The sequence below is a fragment of the Phyllostomus hastatus genome, unplaced genomic scaffold (genome assembly GCF_019186645.2).
Source record: "Phyllostomus hastatus isolate PE091 unplaced genomic scaffold, TTU_PhHast_1.1 phas_contig_37, whole genome shotgun sequence".
NCBI lineage: Eukaryota > Metazoa > Chordata > Mammalia > Chiroptera > Phyllostomidae > Phyllostomus > Phyllostomus hastatus.
The window spans coordinates 12895222-12919131 of NW_025333867.1; positions in this window are offsets into that span (position 1 = coordinate 12895222).

Below are 23910 nucleotides of genomic sequence, written 5' to 3' on the forward strand. Positions count from 1 at the left end.
AGAACAGGGATTTTGAACAATGTAAAGAGAGAAAGTAAAATTTACATCATAAATAAAAAAGGGACTGAAAAAGGAAGAATGGAGTAAGAGAAGGGAAGAATATAGTACTAGGTTTAAACAGAAAATTAAAATAATAAAGTGAGAGAAAGAAAGGAAAAAGAAAGTATATAAATAATTAAAAAATAGGAACCAGGTTAGAGAAAAAGATATACCACAATACTATAAACAACAAATAAGCTAAGATTAATATAGGTGGGATGGGAATAAAAAGAAATAAAAAAGGAAAAAGCTTATGAGATGTCTAGAGGAAAGGAAAGTGATTTTGAGATGATAGAGGAAGAGGAAATACTAAGAGTGAGGAACAAAAACTAGGCTAAAACAGGGAAAATTAAAATTTGAGATAAAAAAGAAAGGACAGGATGAAAGAAAAATAAAAAATAGGGCAAGGCAGACAAAAATAAGTGGGAGAATGGAATGGGAGAGGGGAATGATAAAAATTGTGATAGTACAATGTAAAAGTACAAGAATAGTGAAAATCTAGAGATAAAGTTGAATAAAATTCAATAATAACTGCACTATCCACAACCAATGAGCAAAGATTGCTAAAGGTAGAGTGTGAATGTGGGTATTTTAAGATCAGGGAAAAGAATGTGAGATGAGTATTGACAAGAAAATTGGTTTGGAGAGGCTGGATGAGGGAGAAATAGTAATAGTGCAGAATGGAAACGAGTTGTAGGAAGAGAGGAATCAAAATTTAAAATGAAAACAATGAGGAAAGAAAGATGAAATGGGGTAAGAGAAGGGAGGAACAAAATATGAAAATTGAAATAAACTATAATATAAAATCTAGTTATTTAGTATGCAGAAACTTGAAGGACAAGAAATGAATGTTAAAAAAGCTATGTAGGAAAGAAAATATCAGAAATCATGAAGAAGACCACAGTGGATTTCATCTCAGTAGCATCTAGTATTTACCACTGTTTTTACTTTCTGGACCAGCCTATGGTGATGGTGTCCCAGTTTGGCATTAGGCAGCCTGTCTGAGACTACCAGAGATCTACTGTCTGAGGCTGACTTCTTCAATTGTTAATGTAGTCACTCTGTACTCATCAGTCAGGCTTAAGCACCACAGGTGGGACAAAGTATCTCTGGGGTGGGGGGACTATTGCTTCCCCTCAGAGTGATGCCACCCGGAGGGGAGTGGTGTGCCTGAGCATGATTGTTCCTTCAGTATAGGGGATGACTGAGCATCAGGATCCTAGCAACTGCTCTCTCAGTTCTCTCTACAAATATACCATCCCCAGTCTCTCAAGCATCTCTAGTCTTCTCTGTCTCCCCTTCCCCTTTGCCAGGGCCTGGGGTAAGTGGCTGTATATGAAAAATTTATCTATTGACCCTTTCAACACCTCTCTGTATCTTCCACTTTCCATCTCTGGCAGAGAAAAACCCTGTTGCTTTTTGCAGCTGGACATTATCTGTGTACTTTTTGGGCTCTGGTATTGTAGGCTGGAGAGTCCAACTTGGGGTTTAGGCCCCACACTTCTCAGGGTGATCCTCCCAGCTACTGAGATATCCCTCTAGCACTTCAGGTGCCACCCATGGGTGCCCACCCAGCCCTTTCACACCTCATCTGTACTGCCTACTGGTCTTGTTATTTTGAAGCTGTTTCTTCTGTATGTGAATGGTTATAAACTCAAGCCAGCCTTTTATTATAAGGAGGAAAAATGTAGATAAGGGATTTGGAATTTAAGGGGGGGAAAGTGTAGGTAAGATATTTTGAATTCAGGAAAGAGGTTAATCAGATAAAGCTGCAGTATGGCAATTTCCCAAACTTTCTTTCATCCACTGACCAGTTATTTTCTATCTGGATCTTGTGTCCTGTGACCTGGATAATTATCTGTGTCCTGTGTGGTAGATGTCTATCCCTGGAACACAATATCTCAGATACCATGTTGATTTCTTATGGTCTCTTCTGGAGAAGAGATTGAATTGCTTGTGATATCCTGGAGTCATGGTGGGCAATATCTTCAGTTCCTGAAAAAAAAACATTTTTTCTTGCATTAACCACTACGCTTATTAACTCTTACCTAAAACTACAATTTTCCAACTCTTGAGTTCCCCCATCATTCCCCTGCTGTGAATTTAAAGTATTTTATTTCTATGAGATCAGTTTCATATGGAAGTAATCATTTTGCTGTTGAGCATGTATCTTAGCATTAGACAGTCTGGTAGAGGGTTTAGTAATACACTTAATTGCAGATCCTCATAAGGGGGTTATTGTATGCAACAACAAGCTATGATACTGAAAAATATGAATAAAAACAACAAATGCTTCTTGAATAATACTAGGCAGCCAGGAGGTTAGTTTAGACAAATTAATACCAAAGAATCCTCTTTGTTTTTAATTGGATACTACTTCATTTACTTGCTTTACTTGATGTTCTATGAGCTGTGAATTATCAGTCAGGTTGAAATATCAGAGTCCTTTAAATTCTTCACATCCATGATCATATCTTAAAAGGAGGTAGCCTATAGCTTCATGATTCTCTAATACTGCTTCTCTAACTTGTCCTAGTTCTTGACTAATGGCAATAATGGCTTGTGAGGTGGCATTCAAAGCTTTTGCTACACACACTAATCTACTTATTTCTACATTCAAGAAGTTACTATGGCTGGTATTACTAATATAGGAAAAGATATATATTCAGCAAGGCTAAAGAGTTACAAATCTGTTACAATCAGGTATAAAGAAGAGTTCCCACTGGGCCCAGGTGGTATGGGGCCTCTGAAGCATATACACCACCAGTCTTGCCAGAGAGCATGGTCCCCCAGAACAGTTTGCTGGAAAATAGGAATAAACAATCCTTACACATATTAAAAACCATCCTACGGGCAATTTCACATGACCAAAGGCATAAGATACCTCAGTGGTGGTGCAATTCATCTTCACATCTGCTGAAAACACAAAATTGTTTTTAGTACAGCTGACAAAAGTTTCACACTCTCTAGCTGGGGCTACATTAGCGATTTTTAAGTAAAATATTTCCCTGTCCTTTATAGTTACCACAGGTCCCCAATTATAAATATCAGAGTAAGTAATTTTCTTATTGATATGTTTAAACAAAGTATAATTTTGAAGGCTTTCCAGGGGATTACAAACACTTATACGACATGAAGTGAAAGTTTGTTCAATATAAGTTCTTTCTGCAAGACAAAAGTTAAGAGATGTTTAGAACATGTTTTGCTAAATATACCCAAATATTTTTATCTCATTTGAAAGCAATTAATTTTCCATAACATTGAGCCAAACTAAAAGTAATGAAAAGAATATAATTCATTGTTTTTGAAAAATGACTTTCAGGTGTTCTTGTGGTTCAGTGGTCCATTGTTCTTCTGGTGTTTTCTTTACTTTGGTGTGATGAATCCAAGGGTTTATTTCTGCCAACTTCACCATGGAGGGGGTGGTGAGGAGTACCTCCCAAGGTCTAGTCCACTTTTCTTCTAGTTGGCCTTCTGGAGATGCTGTATTCCAAATCTTGCGGAGCACCTTATCTCCAGGCTCAAAGGAATGTAGCAAACCTGTAGGGGAGAGGTCTAATACAAGCAAGGTCATAATTACAGCTAAAGTATGACTTAAATATTATACATATTTCTTTACCTTCACTTCTTGATCTATATACATATCTTCCACTCCAGTCACAGCCTGAAATAGTTGCTCATACACAATTTCATAAGGACTTAATTCAGTACCACTTTGAGGAGCCACCCTTATCCTGAGCAGGGCAATAGGTAAAGCTTGATGCCAATGGAGATGGATTTCTTGACACAGTTTGGCTACATTTTCAAGGTGTGATTCATTTTCTCTCCCTTTCCAGAAGTCTGAGGTTTCCATAGTGCATGGAGTCTCTGCTTGATTCCTAAAAATTTACTAACCTTTTGTGTAATTTCTGAAAACAATTGTCTCTCTGGATGCTGCAGGGTAGGCCAAAGTGACAAATTACTTCTTTCAGTAAGTCTTTTACTACATCTGAGGATGTCTCAGTTCTAGTAGGTTAGGCTTCTACCCATTTTGAAAAGGTGTTAACAAATATTTCCACTCTTGGACCCTTGGTATCTGTGTAGTCTATTTGCCAGTCCTCAAATGGGCATTGTCCTTGCTATTGATTTCCTTCTTTCTTTTGATGGGGATCTGTCTTAGGGCTGTTTTTTCTAGCACACAATGTATCTTACAATTACTTTTCACATGGTTTTTTAAACTACAGGACCTGTGAGACATGGTTTAATATAGGTGGTAAATGAGCCCTTTCCATAGTGAGTGGCCTCATGCAAATGCTTCATAACTGGCTCCACTAAATGTTCAGGAAGCAGTATATTATAACTCCTTCCTTATTCTTTCTCTATCCACTATCAGGACCTTCTTCATCAAAACCCCAACTCTTAGCTTTTTCTAAATCTGTAGTTGAATATTCAAGTTCAAATTGTGACAAGTCTAGAACAGGTACCAAAGGCATAGTTAATGTGCCTTTAGCAACCTCTTCCACTGCCCAATCAGCCAGATTGTTTCCTCTAGCTACTTCAGTGTCCTCTTTCTGATGACCCCAGCAATGGGGCCAACTGCTAAGTGTAAAGGTACCTGAACAGCTTCTAATAATTTTAAATTTGCTGTTGTATGCTTAATCTTTTTTAAACTATTTTACTTATTTATTTTTAGAGAGAGGAGAAGGGAAGGAGAAAGAGGGAGAGAAACACCAATGCATGGTTGCACTCCCTTCTGGGAACCTGGCCTGCAACCTAGGCATGTGCCCTGACTGGGAATCGAACCAGCAGTGCTTTGGTTGGCAGGGCCGCACTCAATCCACTGAGCTCCACCAGTCAGGGCACTTAATCTCTTTTTTATTGGAGGTTAATAGTCCCCTTTCCTTCCAGATGGAACCATGTGCATGCAAAATTAAGAAACCTTACCTTGGGTCAGTATATACATTCATTCTCTTTTCTTGAGACAATTTCAGTTCCCTTGTCAATGCAGTCAGTTTACATTTCTGAGCAGATGTTCCCAGACGCAAGACCTTGGCCTCTATTATTCCTTCAAGAGTCACAGCTATATACCCAGCCTTTCTATCTCCTGTGTCTATATAACTGCTTCCATCTACATTTAGAGTCCACTCTGCCTTTTCTAGAACATGATCTTGCAAATCAGTTCTGTTTGAGTAAATTCCATCCATTATCTCAGCACAGTCATGTATTAGTGCAGCCAAGTCAGACTCTGGGAGAAGAGAGGCAGGGTTTAACTTATAGTTTTGAGGGAGATGTTGGGTTTGTTGACAAGAATTGCTTATTACCTTCCCATTCTTCTAGCAGTCAGCCACAAATTTCCCCTTTGCTCCTGCAGCTCCAGTACTTGGTGGGTTGCATAAATGGTGATAGACTGCCCCAAAGAAAACTTTCCAGATTCTTGAAAAGCTTGCAGGTGGCTGTCACAACTGTCATGCGGGGTGGCCACCCCTGGACAGTATGATTTAGTTTCCTTGATAAGTATGCAATGGGTTGTAAAATGTCACTATGGGTGACAAATGGGTGAGGACTTGGGCAATGCCCTGCCTTTCATGAACTTATAATTTAAAGGGCTTTAGTAGGTTTGGAACCCCTAGGCTGATGCAGAAGCCTTGTGCACCTTCAGGGACTCAAAAGCCTGGGTGTACTCTTTCATCCATTCTAAAAGGCTACATTCTGGTGCTTTCAGACTTTTCCAGTTTAATAGATCTGATGTAGAAAATGGAGGGTGTGTCAAATAATATCCAGTGGTCTGGCCCTCTGGCCCTACTCCCACTGGAAGTTTTCTTTTCATGAAACTGTAGTCACTTAATGGTAAAAAGTAATTATTTTTAGTAAACAGGAATATTTGTCTAAAGGATCTGGCCTTTGCATGACAGTATGAATGATTGTATTTCTCTTTTTCATGTTGGCCTGGTTTTCTTTTTTTCCCCTTTTAAAAAAATAATGTTATTCAAGCACAGTTTTCTGCCTTTGACCCCCACGCTCACCCCACCCAAGCCATCTCCATGTTCCTCCCCTGATTCCACAACCCCCTTGGTTTTGTCCTTGTGCCCTTTGTAGTTTTTTCCTGAAGACCCTTCACAATCCCCGCCCCATTATCCCCGTCCATCTCCCCTCTGGTTACTGTCTGTTTGTTCTTAATGTCAATGTCCCTGGTTATATCTTGCTTACTTGTTTGTTTTGTTGACTGGGTTCCACTCAAAAGTTATATCATATGGTGTTTGTCCTTCACTACCTGGCTTATTTCACTAAGCATAATGCTCTCCAGTTCAATCCATGCTGTCTCAAAGGGTAGGAACTCCTTCCTTCTTTCTGCTGCATAGTATTCCATTGTGTAAACGTACCATGTTTTTTTGATCCATTCATTTCTTGTGGGTACTTAGGTTGCTTCCAGCACTTGGATATTGGAAATTGTGCTGCTATGAACACTGGGGTACATAGGTTCTTTTTTCATTTTATTTTAATTGTTGTTCAAGTATAGTTTTCTGTCTTTTATTTTAATCCCAGCCCAACCACCCATCCCTCCCCACCTCCCTCCCATTTCTACATCCCCCTCCCAGTTTTTGGCGATGTGTCCTTTATACTTGTTCCTGTAAACCCTTTCTCTTTTCCCCTGAAATTCTCCCAAAATTCCCTCCCCTCTCCCCTCTGGTCACTGTAGGCCTGTTCTGTATTTCAGTGTCTTTGGTTATATTTTATTTGTTTGTTTGTTTTACTGTTTAGGTTCCTGTTAAAGGTGAGATCGTATGGTATTTGTCTTTCACTGCCTGGCTTATTTCACTTAGCATAATGCTTTCCAGTCCCATCTATGTTGTCTCAAAAGGTAGGAGCTTCTTCTTTCTTTCTGATGCATAGAATTCCATTGTGTAAATGTATCATAGTTTTTTGATCCATTCATTTACTGATGGGCACCTTGGTTGCTTCCAGTACTTAGTTATTGTAAGTTGTTCTGCTATGAACATTGAAGCCAGCATCATCCTAATCCCAAAACCAGATAAAGACACAACAAAGAAAGAAAACTTCAGGCCAATATCACAAATGAACATAGACACTAAAACCCTAAACAAAATATTGGCAAACCCCATCCAATAGTACATTAAAAGATCATACACCATAACCAAATGGGATTCATCCCAGGGATGCAAGGATGGTTCAATATTTGCAAATCAGTAAATGTAATACATCGCGTAAACAAAAGCAAAGAAAAAAATCACATGATCATATCAATAGCTGTGGAAAAAGCATTTGATAAGGTACAGCACCCATTTATGATAAAAAACACTCAGTAAAGTGGGAACAGAGGGAGTACTCCTCAACATAATAAAGGCCATATATGAGAGACCTACAGCCAACATCATACTCAATGGGCAAAAAACTAAAACCCTTCTCACTAAGATCAGGAACAAGACAAGGTTGTCTACATTCACCACTTCTATTCAATATAGTATTGGAAGTTTTAGCCACAGTGATCAGATAAGAAAAGGATATAAAAGGTATCCAAATAGGAAAGGAGGAAACAAAACTGTCACTGTTTGCAGATGACATGATAGTATACATAGAAAATCCTATAGACTCGGCCAAAAAAACTACTCAAGCTAATGAATGAATTTGGCAAAACAGAGGGATACAAAGTCAATATCCAGAAATCAAAGGCATTTTTTTATACCAGCAATGAAACAACAGAATCAGAAACCAAGAAAAAAATCCCATTCAATGTAGCATCAAGAAAAATAAAATACCTAGGAATAAACCTAACCAAAGAAGTAAAAGAACTATTTGTAGAAAACTACACAACCCTGAAGAAAGAAATCAAGGAAGACACAAACAAATGGAAACATACATGGTGTTCATGGATTGGAAGAATTAACATCATCAAAATGTCCATACTACCCAAAGCAATTTACAAATTCAATGCAATACCTATTAAAATAACAATGACACAGATACAGAACAAGCACTTCAAAAATTTATATGGAACCATAAATGACCCCAAATAGCTGCAGCAATTCTGAAAAAGAAGAGCAAAGTAGGGGGGATCACAATATCTGATACGAAACTGGATTACAAGGCCACTGTAATCAAAACAGCCTGGTACTGGCATAAAAACAGGCACATGGACCAATGGAACAGAATAGAGAGTCCAGAAATAAACCCAACTCTCTGTGGTCAATTAATATTTGACAAAGGGGGCAGCAACATAAAATGGAGCAAAAGTAGCCTCTTCAACAAATGGTGTTGGGAGAACTGCATAGGTTCTTTTGAATTGGTGTTTTAAGGATCTTGGGATATAATCCTAGCAGTGGAATTGCTGGGTCAAAGGTGGCTCCATTTTTAGTTTTCTAAGGAAATTCCATATTGTTTTCCACAGTGGCTTCACTAGTCTTCAATCCCACCAACAGTGCACTAGGGTTCGCTTTTCTCCATATTCTCTCCAACAGTTGTTTGTTGATTTGCTTATGATGGCCATTCTCACTGGTGTGAAGTGGTATATCATTGTGGTTTCAATTCGCATTTCTCTGATGGCTAGTCATCTTGAGCATCTTTTCAAATGTCTGTGGTCCCTTTGTATTCTTCCTTGGAGAAGTGTCTGTTCAGGTCCTTTGCCCATTTTTTAATCAGATTGTTTGTTTTACTAGGGTGGAGTTGTGTGAGTTCTTTATATGTTTTGGAGATCAAATCCTTGTCTGTGGTATCACTTGCAAATATGTTTTCCCACATGGCTGGTTCACTTTTCATCTTAATGCTGTTTTCTTTAGCTGTGCAGAAGCTTTTTTAGGGAGGGGGATGAGATTCCCATTTGTTTACTTTTTCCTTTATGTCCCTTGCTCTAAGGGACATATCAGTAAACATATTGCTGCATGGTATATCTGAGATTTTCCTGTCTATGTTCTTCTGAAGGACTTTTATGGTGTCACAACTTATATTTTTATCCACCTTGAATTTATTTTTGTGTATGATGTAAGTTGGTAGCCAAGTCTTTTTTTTTTTTTTTGCATGTAGCCATCCAACTCTCCCCACATCATTTGTTGAAGAGGCTATTTTTGCTCCATTTTATGCTGCTACCCTTTTGTCAAATAATAATTAACCATAGAGACTTGTGTTTATTTCTGAACTCTCTATTCTGTTTCATTGGTCCATGCCAATGTACTGTTCTTAAGCCAGTACCAGGCTATTTTGATTATAGTGGCCTTATAATACAGTTTGGTATCAGATATTGTGATCCCTCCTACTTTGCTCTTCTTTTTTCAGAATTGCTGCAGCTATTTGGAGTCTTTTATGGTTCCATATAAATTTTTGAAGTGTTTGTTGTATATCTGTGAAATATGTCATTGGTACTTTAATATATATTGCATTGAATCTATAAATTGCTTTGGGTAGTATGGACATTTTGATGATGTTAATTTTTTCAATCCATGAACACAGTATATAGTTCCATTTGTTTGTGTCTTCCTTAATTTCTTTCTTCAGGGTTGTGTGGTTTTCTGAGTACAGGTCTTTCACCTCCATGTTTAGGTTTATTCCTAGGTATTTTATTTTTCTTTTTGCTATATCAAATGGGATTTTTTTCCTGATTTCTATTTATGATATTTCATTGCTGATATACAAAAATGCCTTCGATTTGAATATTGACTTAGTAACCCACTATTTTGCAAAATTCATTTATTAGGTTGAGCAGTTTTTTTGGTGCAGTCCATAGAAATTTCTAGTACACTATCATGTCACCTGCAAAGTGACAATTTGTTTCCTCTTTTACAACTTGGATGCCTTTTATTTCTTTTTGTTGTCTAATGTCTTTGGCTAGGACTTCCAATACTATGTTGAATAGAAGTGGTGAATGTGGACAACCTTGTCTTGTTCCTGATCTTGGGAAAGTTTTTAATTTTTGCACACTGAGTATGATGTTAGCTGTAGGTCTCTCATATATGGTTTTTATTATTTTGAGGAATGTTCCCTCTAGTCTCACTTTGCTGAGTGTTTTTATCATAAATGGGTGCTGTACCTTATACAATGCTTTTTCTTCATCTATTGATATGATCATGTGATTTTTGTATTTGCTTTTGTTTATGTGATGTATTATGTTTATTGATTTGCAAATATTATACCATCCCTGCATCCATGGGATGAATCCCACTTGGTCATGGTGTATGATTTTTTTAATGTATTGATGAATGTGGTTTGCCAATATTGTGTTGAGGATTTTAGCATCTATGTTCATCAGTGATATTGGTCTGAAGTTTTCTTTCTTTGTTATGTCTTTATTTGGTTTTGCAATTAGGGTGATACTAGCTTCATAAAGAGTTGGGAGTCTTCTGTAATCTTGGACTTTTGGGAATAGTCTGTGAAGGATAGGGGTTAGCACTTCCTTAAATGCTTTGTAGAATTCTCCTGTGAAACCGTCTGGTCCAGGGCTTTTGTGCCAGGAAATTTTTTATTACTACCTCAATTTTGTTCCCTGTCATTGATCTGTTCAGGCTTTCTGCTTCTTCTTTATTCGGTTTTGGAAGATTATATTTTTCTAGATATTTGTCCATTTCACCCAGGTTTTTTAGTTTTTTGGCATATTGTTCTTCATAGTAATTTCTTACAATAATTTGTATTTCTGTGGTATCAGTTGTAATCTCTCCTCTTTCATTTCTGATTATGTTTATTTGGGTCCTTTCTCTTCTTGAGGAGTCTGCTTAAAGCCCTATTGGTTTTGTTTTGTTTGTTTTGTTTTTTTCAGAGAACCAGCTCCTGGATTTATTGATCTTTAGAATTGTTCTTTTAGTCTCTATGTCATTGAATTATACTCTGATCTTGGTTATTTACTTCCTTCTACTTGTCTGGCCTGTATTTGTTGTTGTTTCTCAAGTTCTTGTATGTGCTGGGTTAGGTAGTTTATTTGAAATGTTTCTATGTTTTTTATGTAGACCTGTATCACTATGAACTTATCTCTCAGGACTGCCTTCACTGTGTCCCATAAGTTTTGGATTGTTGTGAGTTCATTTTCCTTTATTTCCAGATACTTTTTCATTTCTTCCTTGACCTCAATCTCAAGCCAGTCATTGTTTAATAGCATGATATTCAATCTTCATTATTTGAGTGTTTTTGAGTTTTTTCCTTGAGATTGGTGTCTAGTTTTAGTATCTTTTGGTCAGATGAAATGCTTGATATGATTTCAAGTTAATTAAATTTGTTTGGGCTTCTTTTGTGTCCTATCTTTGAAAATGCTCCATGTGATTTGAAAAGAATGTGTATTTTGCTTCTTTGGATGAAAGGCTCTCTATAAATCAGTTAAGTCCATTTGATCTAGGACATTGCTCAATGCCACAATGTCTTTATCAATGTTTTGTTTTGAAGATCTTTCCATTTTTGACTGGGGTGTTAAAGTCCCCTACTATAATTGTGTTGCTGTCTATAACTTTCTTGAAGTCCTTCAAGATTTTCTTTATATATTTGAGTACTTCTATGTTGCGTGCATGTATATTTATAAAGTTTATGTTTTTTGAATGGACTCTTCCCTGAGTATTATGAAGTGACCTTCTGGATCTTTTTTTATGGCCCATTTTTTAAGTGTATTTTGTCTGATATTAGTATTGATACCCTAGCTTTTTTTTTCTGCTCTTTGCTTGTAATATTTTTTCCTACCCTTCACTTTCAGTTTGTGAGGTCTTTTGTTCTGAGGTGGGTCTCTTGTAGGCAGCATATGTCTGTGTCATACTTCCTTATCCATTCATCTATTCTGTGTCTTTTTATTGTAGTACTTAATCCATTTACATTTAAGGTTATTATTGAAAGGTACGTAATCACTGCTATTTTTTCATACCTGTGTTCCTCTGTCTCTCACTCTTTTTTTTCCCCCTTTATTAATGCAGATGCTTTAGCATCTCTTGCAGAGTTGGTTTGGAGGAGGTGTCTTCTTTGAGGCTTCTTTTGTCTGGGCAAACTCTTTATTTGGCCTTCCATTTTAATTGAGAGCCTTGCTGGATAGAGTAGTCTTGGTTTTAGGCCTTTGTTTATCATTATGTGGAATATTTCTTGTCATTTCCTTCTTGCCTGGAGTATTTCTATTGAGAAGTCAGCTGCTATCCTTATTGGGGCTATCTTGTATGTTATTCCTATTTCTCTCTTGTTGCCTTTAGATTTTCTCTTTGTCTTGGAGTTTTGCTATTTTAATTATGATGTGTCTTGAAGTGGGCCTGTTTGGGTTTCTCTTGATTGGGACTATCTGTGTATTCTGGATTTGTGTGACTTTTTCTCTCATCAAATTAGGGATGTTTTCCATTATTACTTTTTCAAATAGGTGTTCTATCCCTTGCTTTTTTTCTCCTTATGGTATCCCTATTGTATCAATATTATTATGTGTCATGTTGTCTTGCAGTTCCCTTAACACCTGTTTGTTCTTTCTGAGCCTCCTTTCCTTTTCTTACTCTTTTTGGGTGTTTTTTTTTTCTACCTTGTTCTCCAGTTCACTGATTTGATCCTCTGCTTCATCCAGCCTGCTCCTAATTCTTTCTAGTGTGTGTGTGTGTTTTTTTTTTATTTCTAAGATTTTGTTGTTCATTTCTTGGCGATTTTTGCTTATAGTTTCTATTACCTTTTTCATACTGTTGTGGTTCTCACTCAGTTCTTGTAGTTGTCTGTGAGTTCCTTGAGTATCTTTATAAACATTAATATGAATTCTATATCTGATAGTTTGCTTACCTCCATTTCATTTAGCTCTTTTAGTGGGGAGTCTCCATTCCTTTTTATTGCATGTCTTTTTTTTGTCTCCCCATTTCAGGTGACTCATTTTTGTTTGTTTCTGCACTTTCTTTTTGTTTTGTTTTGTTTTGTTTTGTTTTGCTAGCTGTCTTTGTAGGGTGAACTTCTATGGCAGGAACTCCATGGGATTCAGTGGTGTGGTCTCTTTGATCTCCTTGTCTGGATGCTGTAGGTTTGCCCTTTCTTCTGTTTGTGTGCACTCTCTTGTACTTGGGTTTTTACCTTTTGGTGGTTCCTTTGTTGGTGGTTTCTCTCTTTTAGTGGGTACACTGAATTTTTCAGTTCCCACCTTTCTCATATGTGATCAGTGGTAAATGGATTAAGGGATTAAGGGAAAATGGATTAAGGTAGTGGGAGAGTATTCTATGGGATTTAAAGTACTAACAAGTAGAGAAGAGATAGGAGACTCTTTGGATAAGTATAGCATTAACCATGATATTTCATCCAACTAGCCAGTTTTTATAAAAGGTGAAAGACTGATAAGACTCCTGGTAGAGGGGAGAATTGTGAGTTGAATCCAGAAAACAGAGCACTTGTGCAAGGTTAGATGATGAGACATAGTGAGACTAAGGGATAGAAGGTAGGCATAGTGTGAGTAGAGTTAACCATAACAGTAATAAAGCTCAGGAATAAAGTGAAGTGGGCTAAGATCAGGGAGGGTTGCTGTGTAGTATTTACAATTGTATGGAACATCAATTATTTATAATAGTACTGGAACAACAATAATATGACAAGAAATGTATGATTTGAATAACAAGAATAGGAAGTACACAATCAAGAGAAGTGTGTTACTAGAACAGAAGTGAAGTGAAAGAAGAAAAATTAAAGCACAATAAAGGGAGAATAAGGAAAACCAGTGAAACAATGCAATTAAACAGAGAAATAAAACAAAGGAAACAGCCCTGGCTGGCATAGCTCAGTGGATTGAGCATGGGCTGCAAACCAGGCATCGCAGGTTTGATTCCCAGTCAGGGCACATACCTGAGTTGCAGGCCATAACCCCCAGCAACTGCACATCGATGTTTCTCTCTTTCTCTCTCTCCTTTCCCACTCTAAAAATAAATAAATAAAATCTTTTTACAAAATGAAGGAAACTAAACAGAAAGAAGAGAAATTTTTTAAAAACTAGTAAAACAAAAGAAGTAAAAATAATGAAAAATAATAACAATACAAATAAGCAATAAAATGACAGTTCTATGGGATAGCAAAGTGAAATTTGTCTCAGTTTCTCAGTTTTTCGGGGTTAGCCTTATGCACCCTCTTTGGATCTGTCTCTGGACCTTTCACAACTCCAAGTCTTATTGTCTCACTTGGAGGAAGAAAAAAAGAGAGAAGAGAGAAAAAAAATAAGCCTTCTCCTGACTTTAAACCCATTGAGCCAATTCTGCTGGTCTTTCTGGATGCCACAGGAAAAGGGGAGCTGGGTTTCACTTTTCTTCCTTTCTATGGTTTTGCGAGGATGGGGGCCAGATCTGGGTCACAATATTCACAATTGCCCAGCCTCCAGCCCAGGTCCTCAGTGAGCTGCCAGGCCCCCACTGTCCATCTGTGCCAGGCCTGCACCTTTATTCACAAGTTGCTCAGAGGTCCTATGTGGTGTGCTTCCTCAGTTCTCTTTTCAAGCCCATGGTGGTTGCAGCCTACCACTGGATGAACAGAGTCTGTGAGCCTCTGGTCCAGCAGCACAAGTCAAGCTCAGGTGTGCAGCTCAAATCAGCCTTGGAGTGAGTGGTACTGAGAGCTGACAGAATCATCTAAAGGGCGAGTGTGGCCATTCAGCCTGTGGGTGAGTGGTGCAACTCAGCTGCCAGGCTAGTGGGCCAGAGTCCAGCACAGGCAAGCAGCTCTAATCAGCCTCAGGACCAGGGGTGTAAATCAGCTGCTGGGCAGGCTGCGCCCCACTGGAAGTTTTGACAAAGGGTATAGCCCTGCTGCAGCTGGGGCATGTCCTCCACTGAATTTGGTTCCCTGACTGGCTCAGAATGAAGAGACTAGTTCAGGCTCACTTTCCCAGTCCACGCAGCCAGCTAAGGAGAAATATTCCCCTAAGGCTGAAGGGGCAGTGGGAACCCTTACCATGCTTGCAGCAGCCATCATGTTCAGAGCTTCCTAGCTCCTCTTCTCTGAGCTTCTTCAGTTGTTCACAGGCAATTCCCTTTTCTCTGAACCATTAATCTATGTCCTTTTAATCCTGCATCCTGATTATGTAAACTCATGAAAATTTCTAGGTAAGGCATTTTGTCCCATTTCCCTGATCTTTGACAAAACAACTAATTGAAGTATAATGTATTAATTTAAAACCCATTCAGTGGCCAGAACTCTCCTGAGTCTGGATTATACAATACATAAGCCAAACACTATTACAATAAAAACACTTTATTTTAGTCATAGGTTTATAAGCATAGGTTGACCAATCAGCTAAAACTCTCTTCAAAGTGCTATTTCTCAGATTAGAGGCTCCCTCCCCATTCTATCAGATAGATCTAATGTCACACAAACTGAACCAGAATGCACCTTAATTAAACCAGAAGACACCCTTTTTACCAGACAGAGCTCTGTAAACCAGAAGATACCTTAGTTCCAGACAATCTAAGTCATGCCCTTGGATTATAACCTGAACCAGAAAGCACAGTGATTCAATCAAAAGTGAAGATGATGAGGGTTGAAGGAAGAGAGTCACCAAGTGAAATCACTTGGCAGTTGTTAGGGAATCTCCAAACCTGCACCTGGGGGACCTAAATCCAGGCAGCCAAATATCCAGACTTACCAGAGAGTCTCAAAGTCTGTCCCAGAAAGGAATTGCCAGAATATGAAATTGGAAAAACCAGCATTCCTGCTTCTTGTCATATACCAGACCCAATAATCAGAGACATGGATTGAATCTTTATGAGTACTTTATTAAAATGGCTGGCAATCTGAGAAGACAGTGGGTTTGTACCCTAACAGACTATCTTACATGTCATTTCAAGCCAGCCTTTTTTTTTTATAAGGAGGAAAAAATGTAGGTAAGGAATTTAGAATTCAGGAAAAAGGTTAATCAGATAAAAGCTGCAGTCTAACAATTTCCTGAACATCCTTTCATCTGCTGGTCTGTGATTTTCTATGTCTTGTGTCCTGTGTCCTCAGTGACTTTCTTTATCTGTGTGCTGGGTGGTGGGATGTCTCTCCAAGGAACACAATGGCTCAGATACCATCTTTATTGTTTATGGTTTCTTCTGAACACATTGCTTGTGATCTCCTGGAGTTGGGGTGGGCCATACTTTCACTTCCTGAAACAGTAGATTTTTATAATGCACTAACTACTAGGCTTATTAACTATTACCTAAAACCAACATTTTCTGACTCTTGAGTTCCCCCATCAAAGTATCAGAAATGTTTACATATCTGTCTTGGGACACATGTGAAAATATACAGAGAACTGAAATGTATGGTTCCTGCATTCAAGGAGCTACTACTTGGGTTGAACTCTCCATCCCTGACATCCAAAGTCTAGAAAAACTATTAGTTAACACAACCTTCCTACTGCCCCACAAATCCTCTTATGGGTAATAATAATGATAATAATAATAATAATAATAATGTTTATTTTGCCTTCACAGTAATATCTTCTGCAATTAAGAAATAGGTGCTTCTTTTTGTGATTCTATTTGCATAAGGCAACAGTCCCGAGCTTCCAGATTAAGTGAAATGCCCATAGGACTGCTGCAGAGAGCTAAACAGGGCTAGCATGACATGTTTGTGTGTGTGTGTTATATACACATAGTGGGAAACAGGAGCTCTCCTGTTAGGAGTGAGAGAAAAGACTTGCATTATTTAAAAATGACTCCATCTTGAGAAAAAAAATTTCTTCGTTTCCATGTGTTCTCTTTGCTATAGTTTCCTGAGGTTGTTTTCATGTTTCCTGTTCCTTTGTTTTTATTTTTCTCACACACTTTCTTCTCTGATTGTTCTTTCATAAAACCCTGAAGTGCACAAAAGGCTTCAGTTACCACAGCAAGAATGTCAGGAGTTTACTTGCTGCTGAATAAAAAACTGATGCAGAAGCAAGTTCTTTCAAAGAGTGTTTTCATTCTGTTCTAGCCTTCAGACAAATCCATCTCACTTGGTATTTTTATGTCATGCATATTGATTCTAAGACAGTTTGTGGATAACCCCACATACCCTCAAAGAAGACTGAGGGCATACGATATCATCTATTGATTGAACAAAACAAACTCTTCATTGTGGGTTTGGGTGTTCACCAAGTAGAGCATCCTAATTTGCCTTAATGTGTTGTCCTCTGAGTGCAACCAGTGAACACAGATGGTAGGGGTGGGTGGTGCTCCAGCTAAGCTGAACAGAAGCAGAGCCAGTTCAAAGCACTCTGCCTCAAACTCCTCATTAAAAAACATGAAATTCAACTTCTGGCTAAGATGGAGGCATAGGTAGACACACTGTGCCTCCTCGCAGAGCCAAAATAAGGACAACGACAATTTAAAATAGAAAACAAGTAACAACAGAAAATTGAACTGTATGGAAGTCTGACAACCAAGGAGTTAAAGTAGACCTATTCATTCAGACTGGTAGGAGGGACGAAGTTGGGAGGCCAGGCAGAGAGGGGTCTAGGCAAAGCGGTGGCTGGTGAACCCTGGGCACATAAGGAAGCAGCTGGCAGACCCAGTGAGGTGGTGGATTGTGAAGGGGTACAATGTACAAGGCAGCTGGCCGACCAGGTGGTCCCACATTCGTGGGCAGATAAACCAGGGAAAACTGGTGAGCAAGACAGGCTGCACAACCCACAGTGCCAGTGCAGGGAAATAAAGCCTCAAAACACAGATTTAGAACACTGGTTGAGAACACCAATTGAAAACACCTATGGGGATTGAGGTGGTGGGAGAAACTCCCAGCCTCACAAGAGAGTTCATCGGAGAGACCCACAGGGTTCTAGAACATACACAAATCCACCCACAAGGGAATCAGTACCAGAAGGGCCCAGTTTGCTTTGGTGAAGCTGGGAAAGTGACTGCAATCTGGCAGAGAGTGGAGCAAGCACCATTGTTCCCTCTCAAACCCTTCCCCTACATACAGCATCAAAACCCAGTGACTTGGTTACCCTACCCCAGTGAACACCTAAGGCTCCACTCCTCACTACGTAACAGGTGCACTGAGACAAAAAAAAATGGCCCAAGTGAAAGAACAGATCAAAGCTCCAGAAAAAATACAATTAAGTGATGAAGAGATAGCCAACCTATCAGATTCACAGTTCAAAGCACTGGTGATCAGGATGCTCACAGAATTGGTTGAATTTGGTTGCAAATTAGAAGAAAAAAATGAAGGCTACAGTAAGTGAAATAAAGGAAAAAGTACAGGGAGCCAGTAGTGATGGGAAGGAAACTGGAACTCAAATAAATGGAGTATACCAGAAGGAAGAAAGAAACATCCAATCAGAAAAGAATGAAGAAACAAGTATTCAAAAAATGAGGAGAGGCTTAGGAACCTCCAGGATATCTTTAAACATTCCAACATCTGAATTACAGGGATACCAGAAGGAGAAGAGGCAGAGCAGCAAATGGAAAAGTTATTTGAACAAATAATAAAGGAGAACTTCCCCATTCTGGCAAAGGAAATAGACTTCCAGGATGTTCAGGAATCTCAGAGAGTCCCAGAGAAGTTGGACCCAAGGAGGCACACACCAAGGCATACCATAATTACATTACCCAAGATAAAATAAGGAGAGAATCTTAAAAGCAGCAAGAGAAAAGGAGGCAGTTACCTACAAAGGAGTGCCTATAAGACTACCAGCTGATTTCTCAAAAGAGACCTTACAGGCAAGAAGGGGCTGGAAAGAAGTATTCCAAGTCATGAAAGGCAAGGACCTACAACCCAGATTGCTCTATCCAGCAAAGCTTTCATTTAGAATGGAAGGGCAAATAAAGTGCTTCCCAGATAAGGTCAAGTTCAAGAAATTCATCATCACCAAGCCCTTATTATATGAAATGTTAAAGGAACTTATCTAAGAAAAAGACGATAAAAAGCATGTACAGTAAAATGACAGCAAAATCACAATTGTTAACAACCACACCTAAAACAAAAACAAAAACAAAGCAAACAACTAGAACAGGAACAGAACCACAGAAATGGAGATCACATGGAGGGTTAGCAATAGGGGAGTGGGAGGAGGAGAGAGGGAAGAAGGTACAGAGAATAAGTAGCATAGATGGTAGGTAGAAAATAGACAGAGGTAGGGTAAGAATAGTATGGGAAATGCAGAAGCTAAAAAATTTGTAAGTATGACACATGGGCATGAACTAAAGGGGGAATGTGGGTGGGAGGTGGTGCAGGGTGGAGGGGAGTGAGGGGGTGAAATGGGACAACTGTAATAACATAATCAATAAAATATATTTTAAAAAAGAAATTCAATTTCAAAGCTATACCTGATTCTGAATTGGCCTCTTCAGTAGCACTTCCTTTAAAAAAATTTCTTCCCACAAATGAAGACTAAGTGTTTGCATTGTAAGTCCAATCAATGTTTCAACAGAGTGAAGATATTTTAGTGCCTTGGTGGGCATTTGTCTTCTTGCCATCTGCACAACAGAACAAAAATGTACCCATATTAGTGTTAATAATTAAGTCCATCATGCAGAAAAAAAAAGAAACATTAAATTCAATATTGACTGGGGTAAAGATAAAGGTACTAAAATATGAATACAGCATTGGTAAATATAGCTCTCATTTACTCTCCACACTAGTATTTAACCCATTATCATGTCACCTCTTTCCCTTTTTCCAATTCAACTTTTCTTTTAACGATGGTTAGTGGAAGCAGTTGTGATTATCTAAGTAGCGGGTCACAAAGCTCAGAGGGAAATCAAGATGGGTCTTCTGGTGGCAGCCCTGGGAGACTTGGGGACACATTTCTTAGTGTCATGAGGGAACAGCTGAATTCCTTTTCAGATCTGTTTTCTTCTACTTTCATATTTAATCTGTATCTAGAGTATTTACTCTCCTTTAAGAAAAGTATAAAATAAAAGTACCTACATAAAGTGGAACTTGAGCGTATAAACTTATTTAAATATTCCTCGCCAATTTAATAGCCTGAAGCCCCTCCTTTGATAACAAAGGCCTCAAGTCTAGTGAACTATCACAATTACAAGAACAAGTCATATGGTCTTTATTTTACCCTCCAGAAACATTCTCAGTAAAGTTATCTCACTAAGAAATTAGTATATATAAGGTTATTTCCTCAATCTCAAATGTGTAAATTAGCCCCCAAGTTCAGGCTACATAAGCTTTTATTTGATATGGCAGAATTGACAAGTTTTGGTGACCCATCTTTGACAATTTCCAAAGCAGGTGTCCTACTCCATGGGAAACCATGGCTGTAGGATGTTAGTTGTTGTCACTTTTAAAAAATCTTCACCCAAGAATACAGTCTTTGATTTTAGAGACAGAGGAAGGGAGAGAGGGGGTGAGGGGGAGAGAGACAGAGATAGAGACAGACACAGAGAGACACCAATGTGATAGCAAAAAATCCATTGGTTGCCTCCCATAAGCACCCTGACCAGGGAATTAACTGCATCCTGTGTATGTGCCCTGACCAGGAATTGACCATGCAGCCTTTTGGTGTACAGAATGATGTTCCAACCAACTAAGCCATATCAGCGAGAGTGCCATTGTTGTTTTAATAGTGATTATTTTTTTTCCATTACATCATAATACTTACATTTAGTGCTGGAATTGTTGACACTGAATTCAAAAGAGCAGTAAGAAATTTTTCAGCTATGTGTGCTGAAGCCAGAGAGTGAGGAGGCAAACAAGTTGTTCTAGGGGTGGATGCTGTAAGTAAGGGCTTCTCCCTACTACCTTGTGCCTATTCTTCTCTACTGCCCAGGTCAGGCACTATTGTAACTACATTCACTTTGCTCTCATGGTTTCTAATTATTCTTCATTCTTCCATAAAATTGCTCCTTTTCTAAGAATTCTTTTGCCTTATTTATTCTATAGCTCTAGCATATGGTTGCTCATTACATGAATACTTAATAAAAGCCAAGCCTAAATTTACAGAACTACTAAACCAACTGAAAAATCTTAATGTAATCCACGTCTGACTAACACAGACATGTAACAGAGCCAGGATCAGAACTCAAATCACCTGTACCATAGGCTGCTTCCTCATATTGTCTCTGTCATTCCCCAGGGGCTGCCTCTCACACTTGACTTCACATTTCTGTAGAGTCAGTGTATGTCTAAGCTGGGCTGTAGTGTGAAGTGAATCAACATTTGCATGCCAATTCAGAAAGATGGGTTGGTAGTGATTGCCTGAACTGCCAGGGATTCTAAAACCGTGCCAAGTTTCAGAGAGCTGATGTGGACTCTGGCTCATGTGATCTGCTACATTGTGGATGTGACATGAGACATTGCCGTGGACTACCAAGTTCTGTGGAGGAAAAGGGACAGTATGGCTTTTTCTCTCAAGGGGAGCCAAAAGCTGTAGCCTCCACCACAACAAGCCTTTATTTCTTTTCTGGGCACATTACATGGTCCTCATTTACTATGCACAGGTTCACTTTAGGTGGTCACTTTTTACAGAAAACAAAGGAGCTGATGCCACTAATCACATCACAGAAGAAGGATATTTGCAAATGAAAAGGGAAAAGTAGTTGAACTAGTTACACTTGTCCTTGGAAGATTTAGCATGGATTTTAGGAAGTTATTTTGCAGTAGACGTTTGCTGCCTCAATTCAGGGTGAGGGAGTTTTAGCAAAAGCAAGTCTCAAAGTGGCCTAGGTACATTGTAGGCCTGATTCCCTATGGGAGAACCTATCTATGGGCATGAGTCCTGTGCATCTCTGAGTGGAAGCTGGGCCCATACCATGCAGAACAGTCTCCTACAGAGGGCACCTATGATGGGTACTCCCAAGATGTAATAATCATTATTATGTAAGGGTATAAGTGTGTTGGTGGTTATGGCGGGAAGAGTAGAGGGTTCAAGATCCCACACATGAAATTTAAATAAGTTTCATGTTTGCTGAGCACCTGCTTTGTGAGCCATTCTAGCAGATGGTCAGGATAGGGATGGCACCTAAAAAATAAGGAACTTCTCTAGAATCAAATATTAACCAAAGCTGGAAAGCTGTTGTGACTTTCTAAAAAGGTCACTAGACTCTGAAAAGAGATGTGGCATCTAAAGATTTGGACTTAGGAAAACACTACTTACCAGCTGGGAAACAATGGGCATGCCACCTAACACCTTGGAGCCTCAGTGTCCTTATTTGAAAAATTATTAAAGAGAAAGTCAATGATAAAACACTAAAAATAGCTTAATTAATAATGTATTGTATTATTTAACCAGAAGTGAGAAGGTACATAATTCTCACACTGGTGAATTTAGTAGCTTATTGACTGTTTGCACACAAGGCTCTCCTACCTTTCAACTCTACCATCTTCAGGGTGTTAGAAGTGTCTCCACAGTGGTAACAAGTAACTTTGCCAGCTCTAAAAATTCAATCTTCATGCAACAATGTTCCAAAGCAAAAAATAGGGAGGGTATGGTCAGCATTTATTTGTTAGTTTTGAGTTATTAGAAAGGAAAATATTTCCTCAAAGTTTCCTTTATGACTCATTGGCTGAACATTCCTAGATCTTATTCATGATGAAGGAAAGGGGATATGAAAGACTGATCCAGCTGAGCAAGAAGAATTTCAAGGGGCCTGGGCAACCACTGCCATATAACCTGAATTAAATTGGGACTCTGATTGCAAGGAAGAAAGACGGAATTAGTGCTAGTTAGAAACCTATTGCCTGCTACTGACACCTCTTTAACCCTGTGGAAATTGCAGCTGATCTGAGAGATACAAACTCTTTTCTTCAATATTGTTACATATGTCTCTTTTCTTCAATATTGTTACATATGTTGGGTATATAGGTTCAAAGTCATGACTACCTACATATTTGTATGTGACTAATGTTGAACAATAAATTGTCAGTTTAGTTATCACATGTGTTCATAAGGTTGTGTGGTATTTAATAGTGAATTGTATCAGAGAGATACCACAAACTCCAAATCGGTGTTGGCATAGTTTTTATTTGTTTGTTTGTTTTTGTGAATTTTGAAGTCAGTGTTGTGTTTTTTGCTTCTTTTTCTTTTCATTTATTATTGAAAATGGTTGGAAAATATATTGATTCAATAAACCAAGAGATGTTGAAGAACTTCAGCAAATGCTGCTTGAGTCTAATGGTGAGAATGATAGAGTTGAATGTGAAAATGAAAGGTATGTAGAAGATGAAGTTTATGTGGAGGTTTAATTAGAATATTTGGATATTGAGCGAGACATTTCTAGTTGAGAAAATGAAGATGAATTAGACATTAATAAAGAGGTCCTTTGGGGTTTATTTTTGGAAAGAATAAAGAATCAAAATGGAGGAAAAATCTAATAAGAAGACAAATTAGAAAACAGCTGCAGAATATTTTGTGTCAATTTCCTTTACTTCAGTCAAATGCAAAAAAAAAAAGCCAAGACAGAACTTGAAACTTGGAACTGCTTTATCATAAATAATATTTTAGACCTAATTTATTACATATATTCTATCTTGGGCCATTTTCATAAGAAAGAGATGCTAAATGAATAGACAAAACCAAATTGAAAGCAGTTTTGGGCCTCACATCTAGCTGGTTTACATCTCAGCAATCAGCTAAATTGCAGGATTTCTGGCCTACAGATGGTAGTGCAATGGAACTTTTAGACTTATAATATCTTTATGGAGATTTAGATTTATTTTTAGTTGTACCAGGTTTGATGACAAACTTACTTAAAACACCTGAGAGTGGACAAATTAGTGGCTGTGAGAGACATTTTTGTCAGCATTTGTAGAAAATTGTAAATTATGCTTCTCTGTGGGACAGAATGTAACACTAGGTAGAATGTTACCTGGATTTAGAGAAAAATGGAGGCTTAAACAATATATGCCATCCAAGCTCAGTAAATATGGTATAAAAAATTTTGCTGTTGTAGATTCAAAAATATTTTTCACAGGAAATCTTGAAATACATGCTTATAAGCAGCCCGAAGGTCCTTACATGATTAGTAGTAAACCAGCAGACATAATCAATAGACTTGCAGAACCCATTTACTC